This window comes from Curcuma longa, unplaced genomic scaffold, assembly GCF_044706935.1.
Source record: "Curcuma longa cultivar G26 ecotype Majalengka, Jawa Barat unplaced genomic scaffold, ITB_CL_G26_1.1 contig_19038, whole genome shotgun sequence".
Classification (NCBI taxonomy): domain Eukaryota; kingdom Viridiplantae; phylum Streptophyta; class Magnoliopsida; order Zingiberales; family Zingiberaceae; genus Curcuma; species Curcuma longa.
Window position 1 is genome coordinate 1 of NW_027430981.1, and position 10176 is coordinate 10176.

The window sequence follows — 10176 nt, forward strand, 5'->3', positions numbered from 1 at the left end:
CTACAAAAAAAAAGCCACTTAGCGACGGAATTATTCCGTCGCTAATCCGTCTCTAATCGAGATTAGCGACGGATTAGAGACGGAAAAACGCCGACGCGAAAAATTCGGTCGCTGACGTCACTTTAGCGACGGAAATTTAAATTCCGTCGCTAATTAGCGACGGACTTTATAATTCCGTCTCAAAAAGAATAGCGACGGAATTTAATTTCCGTCTCTAAATTTAGAGACGGAAATTAAATTCCGTCTCTAAATTTAGAGACGAAAATTTAAAAAGTCCGTCGCTAAATAGCGACGGATTTTTAAAAATCCGTCTCTAGTTAGCGACGGACATTTAAATCTCCGTCTCTATTTAGAGACGGAAATTTAAAAGTCCGTCGCTAAATAGCGACGGATTTTTAAAAATCCGTCTCTAAATAGAGACGGAGATTTAAAATTCCGTCTCTATTTAGAGACGGAATTTTAAATGTCCGTCTCTATTGTCCACACCCATTAGCTGTATCATTAGCTCTATTTAGAGACGGAGACTTATAAATGTCCGTCGCTAGATTTTAATGATTTTTTAAAATTCTTTACCTGTATCATATTTAGAGTCCTGTTTACAATCTGAATAATAACATATCATAATTAAAATTTAAAATAAACACTGCATCACATATCTAAACTCTGCATCACATATCAAAATACTGTTTACAATTTGAGCAATACGACACTGGTTCACATATCAAAATTCCGATATCGTACTACAAATTTCATCAATACATAATACTTAATACTGTATCATATGTCTAAATACAATGCTACCAAAATATTACATATCTAAGCATCGCCAGCCTTGACCTTGCCGCAGTCCTTGCAACTCCAAATCCCAACTGCTTTTCTTTTCACCACAAACTGTAAAACCAATATCACATATCTTCAATATAGATTGTATCAATATAGAGAATCATAAAATGTAGAGACAATTGCTTCATTCAACAACATTCTGCAGCATACTGGAAATGCATACTGGAAATGCATTTCATAAAAAGATTGGGTTTGTAGAGGTGCAATGACGAAAAAGATGCATACTGGAAATGCAATTCATAAAATGAGAAGAATACATTCTGCAATGAAAAAGAAGACCTAGTAAATAACAAGGAATTTCAAGTTGTTGGAGGTTTACATTCTGCAGCATTGGAAGCCCACGTTGTTGGAGGTTTACCAACAAAGAAGAATACATTCTGCTTGAGTGATTAAAATTTTTAATCAGAATGCAAGTGGAACAGAAACGAAAATCAATGAATTTCTGAGTCATACAATAACAATGATTCCCATCGCATGAACAAATACCAAAGGCCAAGCACATAAAGGGCATTAACTATAAAACATGCATCCTGGGTGATAATAGGATGATTGGCACCAATATTAGCACAATTAATTGTGCTAAGCAAGTGATTCCAAAGAAGTGAGATGGTTTGACAACTTCACAGTTCACGGATTTTACATCACTTTAATTTGTCCAACTAAGAATTGTGGGAAATGCAAGATGAGAAGAGCTGAGGACAGCAACTTGCTGGTGTTGCATGCTCGCTGATAATGTTTATTTCTACCTGCATCTCTGCAGTTTTCTTATGGTACAGATAAAAAGCTGAAGTACAATGCCAAAAACCATTGAAAAGACCACTTTGCCAACAGGCAGCTCCAACTCATCCCAAAGAATGACAACAGCCACAATGAGATGAAAGGAAATCTAATGTTCAATAAAGATGAATGACACTGTATATTAGACTTGGTATCATAATTTCTGCATTCATTATATGCCTCCAAAATAAATGCAGAAACAATGGCAAGAATACACAAGAGAAAAGGAGGTGAAGGCATGCAGAACTGAAGCATAGTTATTTACAATTCAAACATATATAAGGAATTTCTGCCAAAAAATTTCACTAACACACCAAAAATTCTTGTAATTCCTTGTCAGTTAGATATAAAGAAGTTCAAACAAGCATCACAGAAGTAGATAATACATCAAGCATTAGCATTGACATCTACTCATATTATTATAAGATGTTGATAGTACCTCAAGAGAATGTTTTAGTTTCGCTTGTTTCTTTGAGACGATAAATCATGAAATTATTGGATGTTAATATGTAGTCAATCAGAAAGGTAGGAACGTTAATTCACTAAACCTTACAGCTTATTTTAAATTTATGGTTAATTATATGGATATGATACAAAAATTATAATGTATATAATAATAAATTTACGTAAAAAATGTTACTTATATGCAGGCATTTCTTAGGTGGTTCGTATAATAATAAATTATCTGTATCTGCAAAATAATATTATAACACAAAACTTATTCGAAATAAAATTGAAATCATCCTAGAGTTGTTGTGGTTGATCTTTCATGAACCAATGGGGCTGACACACACATAGAGTTAATAAGGACTGTATGTATGTGAATTAGACACACACCTATTAAATGCTAACAGCTTAGGATTAACCTTAAAGATGTTATAAACAAGCAGCTTAGGGTTTACCTGTTTAGCTTTGAAGAGTTCCGCGAGTTAGGGTTGGGAGGAGACTGATTACAGAAGATGTTAACTCAGATCCTTAAGCAAGCTGATTACAGAAGACATTTCCAGATTCAGGAACAAACAATGTACATCAAATTTGAATTTCGAAGGAAATATGGAAGAATCCCAGTACTTTTTGGATAAAACATAAATATATCAACGATCATGGAAATGAGGGTATAGTTAATTACATCCTATTTCAAGTAGCAGTGAGATCAACAATCATGGCAATGATTCTCAAAAGATGAAAATTAATTTTCTTCTCTTAGAACTAGAAAATGATGCAGATATGGAAGAATAACCGGAGAGAACAAGGAAACCTAGATTAAATTAAGTTTATCAAAGATGAAGATTTTCTTCTCTAGAAACTAAAATGGTCGGAATATGGACTAACCTGAGCAATTTTGGTTCCTCTTTTCCGGATGCATCAGATTCAAGTAGATAAGTTCTGCTTTCTGCTTGTCCTTAGAACAGGAAACGAGAAGATAAGTACGAGGGATCAATCTACTCAACGATGGCGAGATCAAAGTTGAGATCAATGGATGAGCACAGGAGAAGATAAGTACCTGCAAATGCAAAGCCGCCAAAAGAAGCCGATGAAGTAGTCAATCAGGAAATGCCTCCAGATACTCGCGCGAGCTAGGGTTCGGAGCTAGGAAGGGAGGCTTCGCCGGAGCTAGGGATCTGAGCTAGGGTTCGGAGATAGGGAGGGAACCTTCGCCGGAGGACAATGCCGCTGGGGTTCGGCGGAGGAGAGGAATTCGCCGGAGAAGATCTGTTCGCGCGGGAGCTCAGTTGGACGGACAACGCGCGGAGCTCTTGGCGTCGGAGAACGGAGAGAGAGGGCGTCGGGAGGAGAGTTCGCCGGAGGAGGAGAGGGCGCCGGGAGGACAGTTCGCCGGAGAGGAAGAGGACGAGGGGGAGAAAATCGCGCGAGAGAGACGAGGGGGAGAAAATCGCGCGGAGGAGAGGAGAAGATTTCGCGTAGGAGGGAAAAAAAGGCGGCGGCGGCGGAACCCTAATAGCGACAATAGCGACGGAAAATTTCTTCCGTCTCTATTTAACGACGGAATTTTAATTCCGTCGCTAATTTAGAGACGGAATTAAAATTCCGTCGCTAATTTTTAATTTATGATAATTTATAAAATTTAGAAATCGAAAATTTAGCGACGGAATAATAATTCCGTCTCTATTCCGTCTCTATTTAGAGACGGAAATTTATATTCCGTCGCTAGAGAGACGGAATTAGAGACGGAATTAATATTCCGTCTCTAAATTCTCGATTAGCGACGGATAAAATAAATCCGTCTCTATATTTAGCGACGGAATATAATTCCGTCGCTAATTCCGTCTCTATTCAGTGGTTTTTTTGTGGTGATCTTTGTCCTTTTCTATAAATCTATTTTATTGTAACTAACTCAACTGTATTCTAAAGTTTTCACTTATCCGTTCTATTCTTCTGCAAGTCTGATCTAGTCATATCTCTGGGGTGGTCGGTCCGGTCCCACAGAAATTTTTCATCGACCATCAAGATAAATCAGGAAGCGCATACGACGGGATCGCTTATCCGTTCTAGCTTAGACTCTACGGCTACTTGAAACAGTCACATCACATGCCATGTATTCCAATCTAGCAAACATTTTCAACAAAGTGACCAATTGAATCGAGGAAAAGACAGAAACCTTAGACCAATCGTTTTTCTAGTAAAACTTAGGAAACTTGGATTCCAAACCGTCGACAATAGCCGCTTGATCCTTGTCGAACAAGCAGCATTTAGCACCACCGCCTATATAACCTCCTCTGCTTCGGTTCCCTTCCCAAGTGGAAGTTCCCCTTCCAATCCTCTCCAGGTGGCGGTGGCGGAGTTAATATGGCCAGCACCAAAACCGTTTTCTCCACCGCTGTCTCCATCGCCACCTCCGCCGTCCTCGTCCGCACCATCGCCAACGACCTCATCCCCGACGACCTGCGGGACTATCTGTCCACCTCATTCGCAGCTCTCTTTGGTCGACTCTCCTCTGTTATCACCGTCGTCGTCGACGAGTTCGACGGCGTCGCGTCGAACAAGATGTTCAAGGCTGCTGAGATCTACGTCGGCGGCCTCAGCCAAGTCGCCTCCTCCACTCGCCGCCTCCGCGTCGGCTGGCCGGAGGAAGAAGACTCCGACGCGCTCCGGGTCACGATGGAGAGCGGCGAGGAAGTGGTCGACGTGCACGAGGGTGTGCGCTACACGTGGCGCCTGGTTGCCGCCCTCTCCTCCCGCCGCCGCCAAGGCAACTACCGGTACGACGGGGAGGAGGCGCCGCTGCGTCAGGAGCGGTCGTTCGAGGTGAGCTGCCACAAGCGGCACAAGGAAGCGTGCCTGAAATCGTACCTTCCTCACGTGCTGGAGCGGTCGAAGGCGATGCGGGAAGAGGAGCGGACGCGTAAGCTGTACACGAACGAGTACCTGAATTGGAGAGAGGCGACTCTGCGGCACCCGGGGAGCTTCGCAACGCTGGCGATGGAGGAGGAGATGAAGCGGGCGGTGGTGGAAGATCTGGAGCGGTTCGCGAGGCGGAAGGAGTACTACCGGAAGATAGGGAGGGCGTGGAAGCGGGGATACTTGCTGTACGGGCCGCCGGGGACTGGCAAGTCGTCGCTGATTGCGGCGATGGCCAACTTTTTGCACTTCGATGTCTACGATTTGGGGTTGTCGGAGGTGAACTCCGACTCGGAGTTACGAACGCTGATGATGTCGACGACGAACAGGTCAATACTAGTGGTGGAGGACATCGACTGCTCCATGGATATGCAGCAGAACAGAGAAGACAAAAAGACAACACCCGCAGAGGAGGATCGAGAAAAGATAATAATCGACAATCATATAAAAGAGAAGGTAATCGACAATCATAGAAAAGAGACACCTTTTTCTTCTTTTTATCATGTAGAAACAAAATCTAAATGATCGTTGTTACAGGTGACTCTTTCTGGGCTGCTGAACTTCGTGGATGGGCTATGGTCAAGCGCCGCCGACGAAAGGATCATCGTCTTCACCACCAACTACAAGGATCGACTGGACCCGGCGTTGCTTCGGCCGGGTCGGATGGACATGCACATCCACATGGGCTATTGCACACCCTGCGGCTTCCGAATCCTAGCTTCGAACTACCACTCGGTCGACGACCACTCGCTCTTCCCCGAGATCGAAGCGCTGATCCGGGAGGTGGATGTCTCACCGGCGGAGGTTGCGGGGGAGCTCATGAGGAGCGAAGAAGCCGATGTGGCATTCCAAGGGCTCATCAAGCTCCTTCACATAAAAAAAAGAGAGGAGAAAACTGATAATGCCGTTAACAATTAATAATATCAGATCGAAACTGGTCATATACCCACAAATTAAAACACAATTTTCATGAACACTTTAATGTTTTTTTTTAATTTTATTTTGTATTTTACAAAGGACGTACACTTTATTGCTTGACCAGTTTGTCAAAACGAAATGATGAGTGTTCACTCAATGCACACTAAGCACATTGGGTGCTGAGCTTCTCTCTCATGTTACATGTGATGGTGATTATAGAGTTTAGAGATATAGTTGAATTGATTACGATGGAATAAAGTTGTAAAAGTGAATAAGGATATGAATTTTTGATGAAATTCAGATAATATCCTCTTTCGTCATGGTCAATTGTAACTTCTCAATTTATCTCTTGGTCGTCGAGCTAATTATGTGGGATCGCTGGATGACAAATTTCATCTTATACAATCAGTGAGGTTTTTGCATCTATTTGAAATCGACACCTATATCGTCTTGTACCATCTAATTTAATCATGTTGGCAAATATGAGTTCAACAAATGAAGGTGATCATGTACAATGGCAATGATGATCGAGCACAAAGACGACAATGGTCAGAGGAGCAACGATGATCGATTATCAAGATGTGGGTGTGCAATGTGACAAGGTTGAATGGGCACAAGGAGGATGACAATTGACAATTGAAGTGTTAATGATGTTTCAATAAAGTGAGTGAGGAAGTGAACAACTTATACGCGGCCACATTTGGAAGTCAAAAATCAGATTAGTCAGAGTTAATCCGTTTCAGTCAAAGTCAAATCCAATATAGAGAATCAAAGTCAATCAGGTTCCTTATCAAATCCCAAAGAACTTGACTCTCGGATCAATCACACCTGATAACCCTCAATTTGATCAAATCTGACATCTCTTAGCTCAACAAACAATCCTCATATCAATCGCGCTCAACATCTCTTAGCTCGATCGACAATCCTCACCTCGATCGACAACCCTCAACTCGGCCACGGCTACGCCCAACATCTCCCAATTCGGCTAACAACTCTCACCTTGGCTGCATCCAACACCCCTTAGCTGAGCACGTTGATTCCTTCATGCCCAACTACATCCTAGGACCATTGACTTGGTCATTCCTCACAACAAATATGAAAAACATAGGAGGATGTAGCACTATTCTACTGACTTCATGATGAAAGTGAAGAACATTGGGCAACGTGACCCCCTTCCCCACGACCCGATCGTGGTTGGTAACAGTGTGGGCAATGGAAACGTGAAGATCAACAATAATATAAAAGGAAGGTCATTTCTACGGGCGCAAGTATGCACACAAGCATCATCATATTTCTCGTTCTATCTTCACCACCTAATAATCTCCTACTAATTTGGGTGTCGGAATGATTTGTCAAGGTCCGCCTTGACCCATTCTAATCTAATTTTCTCAATCCTTCAGTTCCAAAAATCCTTTCCTTAACCAAAGGCTTTAGGGGGTGTTTGGTTAAGGGTAATCCATGATTACCTTGGTTATCCACCCAAGGTTATCAACTAAAACCCTGTTTGGTTTAGTTAATCGGTGATTCCCTAGTAATATTATATTCCTGACATGTCAGCATACATCAGCAAATCAGGGCATCTAATCCGAAATTGCAAAACCAAGAAAAATCGAGGTTTTGCTGGATTCCAGGGTTATCGTAATTTCGTTTACCCCATTACCCCGAGCCGTCCACGAAAACCTCCGCGAGCCAGCCGTCCCAAGCAAAAACCTCTACCCTCCCAGAGCGAAACCCGAAACCTAGCGAGGCCTCGTCTCCCTCGGCGGCGATTCCGTCCTGAGCAAAAACCTCCGCGAGGCCTCGTCTCCCCCGAGCGAAAACATTCTTCGAATCCCTTCCTCTCCGCGAGGCCTTCCTCTTCGTCTCGAGCGAGCCCTTCCTCTCCGCAAGCCCTTCCTCTCCGCAACACCGGGACGACGAGGTCGGGCTCACCCTGGATCTTCTCCCCAAGAGCTTCGCCTCCGGCGCCAAGAGGGGGTTCTGCGACGCCATCGATAACGTCGGGAAGTGGGACTTTGCGGCCCGCGAGGGCGGGTTGGAGGTGGACTTGGTGAAAGGCGGCGGCTTGTTCTCGCCGAGGGGCAAGGTTTCCGCCGGAAGCAGCGCGGGCCCGGCCTCTGAACAAGGGAATGTAGGGAAGGGGCAGGAGCGGAAGGTAGCAGCTCACTGCAGCGGTTCCATTGGGAGAGATCGCTCGGTGGCTCCGGCAGCGAAGTAAGTTGCTCCGGTTCTTCATATGCTTTGCTTTGATGGAAAGTTTTGAGATTTTCATCTTCATATACATTGAAAGTTGAGATTTTTGGATTCGGTTCCTTTTCCTAGATGACTAAGTTTATATCTTCGTAGTTGAAGAAAGATCTTCATAGTTTAGATCTTCAGAAATCAGAGGAAACTCATACAAAGGTTTTTGAAGTTTGCATGAAACAGCATGATTGAAACACATGATTTCTGATTGAGAAATAGAGATTTCTTGGATTACTTACTGCTAATGCCTAATGTTATGTTGATTGAATGAGGGAATGATGATCTTAAGGACGATGACAAGCTGCTTGTAATAATTGGTGGTTCAAGGAATGCAGGAGACAATCCATCCATCCACAAGCATGGTTGAAATGATAAGACCAGATGGTAGCAACACTTCAATTTGACAATTGGGGGGTCATTATTGAAGCAGACATGTCTGAGATGCAACCAAATTTGTTTACGATTGCATCTTTAATATCGTCTGCTACCCGAAAGTGAAGGCACAATTGTGGTGGTCCAAGGTGGTGCAAGTAGAGGAGGATGAGGTGAGGTTATTTGTGGTGAGGGAAATTCTGTGAAATATTTCCATGGTAGGTAAGGTAGCTAACAACGCGAAGCACAGACCAAAAGATAGATTTATCGAAACACAAGGATGAAGGAAAGAAGAGTCTGTTGCTGGGGAGGAAATAGATTTTCAGTCCCATAGATTTACTTTACCAAAAAGGTTCGAGATATATATCTATCTCTTCAATGTTTAACTTTTTCTTGTTTATTTCTAATTTTCATAGAAGGAGAAGCAAGTATCTGTGAACTTCATTGTCGTGGTATATATTTTGATACTGAAATGCTTTTCTTCTTTCTGTCGACAGTTTCGACATTTTGATACTGAAATGCTTAATATTGGCTATCAATAGACAAGCCTTTAGCATTACTAGTCTATCCTATTTGATGGAGATTCTATATTTCATGTGATTGGAAACTTCAGTTAGAAAATTGAATATGTTGTGTTCATGGCACAGGTGTTGTGTTCATGGCAAATTTATAATATATATTATATTATTATTATTATTATTATTAATTTAATTTAATTTAAAAATAATTAAATATCAAATTAATTTAGTTGTAAAAAATAATTATAATTGAATTAGGGGTAATATAGTAAATGTCAAAGTAAGTAATGTATTAAAACCTTCAACCAAACAAGGTTTTGTCGCATTACCTAAGATTAAACCAAACAACATTAGGTTATGTTTTATTCTTTATAACCTTGGTTATGTGATTACTTGGTAATCACATAACCAAGGTAATCAAGGATGACCCCCAACCAAACGCACCCTTAGAGTCAACACAACCATCTTCACCTAATCTCCTATGGTTCATTCATCTACGATCTTTGATCGAAAGGTATTGGATGACATGGAGTAGTGAGTTCATCCAAGCACTAGTGGGACCAGGATGAGTGCAATAACAATGAGGAGAGTATTTGTAGTAGTTACATGGTGGGAAAATGAAAAGGCTTGCTAGTGAAGGAACGATTTGAATAGAACAAATTTATGATTCCATTCGATCAGTGCCGGCTCAAGGCATAGGCCACTAAGGCCTATGCCTAGGGCCCCCAATAAACTTAGGGCCCATTGTTATTAAAAAAATATATATATTAATAATTTTTTTATATCAATCAAACAACATGTTTATTTCATGAGATCACGACACTTCGATTTTCGTAGGACCACATCATGCCTATATGATTATGCATGAAAATTTAATATCGCTTCATGCATTTGATGCATTACTCACGCCTGCATGGATGAGAATTAATGCATGGCTGAATTGATGAATCATTCTAAAAATAAATATCTTAATAAAGTCTTATTTACGTTCAACAATATTTTAAAAAAGATTAAATAATCTAACAATTTTATCAATTGAAAAAATTTTATTAATAAAATTTAAATATAAAAAATTTAATTAATAATTTTACATCTCAAAAGGTTAGAAAATTAAATTTTATATAAAAATCTATTTTTAAATTAA

The 10176-nt window shown here is 41.2% G+C and overlaps 2 long non-coding RNA genes and 1 pseudogene across 3 annotated transcripts; 2 read left to right on the top strand and 1 right to left on the bottom strand.

Annotated features, from left to right (window-relative positions):
- Positions 1–825: 825 nt before the first annotated feature.
- LOC141817015 (uncharacterized) lies at positions 826–3551 on the bottom strand. Of its 2 annotated transcripts, none has more exons than XR_012600768.1 (4): positions 3125–3551; positions 2953–3022; positions 2523–2604; positions 826–891 (listed from the first exon to the last, which is right to left on the bottom strand). It is a non-coding gene; the product is annotated as an uncharacterized LOC141817015 (long non-coding RNA). The 2 variants fall into 2 exon arrangements; XR_012600767.1 differs by lacking the exon at positions 826–891 and adding an exon at positions 2366–2403.
- An 846-nt stretch (positions 3552–4397) lies between these two features.
- LOC141817016 (AAA-ATPase At3g50940-like) lies at positions 4398–5926 on the top strand (annotated as a pseudogene).
- A 1677-nt stretch (positions 5927–7603) lies between these two features.
- On the top strand, positions 7604–9002 carry LOC141817017 (uncharacterized). Its single transcript, XR_012600769.1, has 2 exons — positions 7604–8112; positions 8470–9002. It is a non-coding gene; the product is annotated as an uncharacterized LOC141817017 (long non-coding RNA).
- Positions 9003–10176: the final 1174 nt, after the last annotated feature.